This window comes from Thunnus albacares, chromosome 9, assembly GCF_914725855.1.
Source record: "Thunnus albacares chromosome 9, fThuAlb1.1, whole genome shotgun sequence".
Classification (NCBI taxonomy): Eukaryota; Metazoa; Chordata; class Actinopteri; order Scombriformes; family Scombridae; genus Thunnus; species Thunnus albacares.
Genome location: NC_058114.1, coordinates 10,782,221 through 10,784,217, shown reverse-complemented (window position 1 = coordinate 10,784,217; position 1,997 = coordinate 10,782,221). Strand labels below are relative to the sequence as shown.

The 1,997-nt window shown below is 36.3% G+C and overlaps 1 protein-coding gene across 1 annotated transcript in view; it reads left to right on the top strand.

The window, feature by feature from the left end:
- Positions 1-41: 41 nt before the first annotated feature.
- Positions 42-1,997, top strand: part of sgip1a (SH3GL interacting endocytic adaptor 1a) — an 82,793-nt gene continuing 80,837 nt past the window's right edge. The window contains exon 1 of the mRNA XM_044360825.1: positions 42-168. The gene's annotated coding sequence lies outside the window, so the exon portion shown is untranslated. The remainder of the gene's footprint in view (positions 169-1,997) is intronic.

Sequence of the window (1,997 nt, the reverse complement as noted above, 5' to 3'; positions counted from 1 at the left end):
TACAAGCGCGTGAAGAGATATGTCACTTCCGGCGACCATCTTTGTCTGACTGAGAAGCAATTTGGGAAACGGGTTAAATATTTCTCTATTGTGCTACGGAGAGAATATCATTTGTTCTGCCTGGACAGGAGGACGTTTGGGGAATCTACTAAAGTCTTCCAAATAGCAGTGAGTAAGCGTTTTTTTTTTTGTTTGTTTGTTTGTTTTTTAGTTGTGTTTATCTTGTGGAAAAACAGGCTAACAGTTAACTGCTAGCCAGCTGTCTGTCACAAATGTAAACATCAGTGCAACAGTTTTAACTGTTAGCATAGTTAAATGGAGGTGCAGACAGGTGCTAAGCACTAAATAGAAATTGTAAATATTGTATCATTTCACCACGTTGCATTTTAAATGCTGTACCATGCTCTGCCTCAAATTAATTTAATGGTGAAACTCTGAACTTTTGGCTTAAACAAGGCGCTATAATGTTAAACAGGTGTAACTTAGCTTAACTCAAAATATATGTTCAAGTATATGTTAATTAACTGTTGCTGTCAACACCTTAACATAAAACAGCATGGAAGTCACAAGTGTGACTTGAGGAACAAACAGAAAATATTTCTTGGGTTAAGTTTAGGGCTAAATTGTGGCTCAGTCACTGTTTGCCAGCTTTTATAATTTGAGCACATCTGAACATTGAAATTGAAATTGAAAGTGAGTTCAGTCTTTTGTGCTAAATGATGTCATAGCTAGAAAGTCATGATGGGGAATGAAATCATTTTCCAGAAATTCAGTCACAGTAGATATTGTACTTTCCCCAGAGCTGGCCTGTTTATTTTTGAGTTTTGTGATGTTCCCATAACCATGAAGACCCTGTGCTGGAAAGCTTACTTACATCCTGGAAATGTAACAGGAAACTGGCATTCTTTTACTAACTGCAATGTTTCTCAAGACATGATCAAGACCAGTAATGTGTTTGCTGATTAATGGACACTGACTGGTGAAAATATTGCTGTAGCTTTATGATAATCCATACATGTGCAACATGTCCCCCTCAGATTTACATTACAATAAAATACAGGGTTACTCATTGTGGATGTTGCTTGCAGTGTGAACACAATTCACAGGTGTTAACATCAGTGCAACAGTTTTAACTGTTAAATGGAGGAGCGGACTGGTGTTAAACACTATATAAAAACTTTAAATTGTAAACAGCGTATAATTACACCACATTGTATTTTAAGTGCTGAACCATGATTTGCCTTGATTAATTTAATGGTGAAACTCTGAACTTTTGGCTTAAACAAGGCATTATAACATGAAACAGGTGTAACTTGGCTCAAGTACATGTTTTTATCCAGCTAAAAACTTGTAATTCACAATAGTTTGCCAGCTTTTATCATTTGAGCACATCTGAACATTGAAATTGAAAGTGAGTTCAGTCTTTTGTGCTAAATGATGTCATAGCTAGAAATTTATGATGGTGAATGAAATCATTTTCCAGAAATTCAGTTATAGTGAATGATTCCCCCAGAGCTGGCCTGTTTATTTTTTGAGTTTTGTGATGTTCCCGTAACCATGGAGACCCTGTGTTTAACAACTTACTTACATCCACATCCTGGAAATGTAACAGGAAACTGGCATTCTTTTACTAACTGTACTATTGCTCAAGAAATGATCAGGACCAGAAATGTGTTTGCTGGTTAATGGACACTGACTGGCGAAAATATTGCTGTGGCTTTTTGATAATCCATACATGTGCAACATGTCCTCCTGAAATTTACATGAGCATAAAATACAGGTTTACTAGTTGTTGTGGACATTGCTTGCAGTGTGAACACAGGTCATTATTTAAAATCTTTTTAATCATGAATTCCAAATGTACAACATTGGTGTCTGATCAATTAAGGGAGTGTCTATGGAGATGAAAGCAGCTGTAATGTTGACAGTTGGATCCTGACATGGAGGCCTTGAAATTATGTAATCCCTGACAATAGTAAAAACCCAATGGAAACATT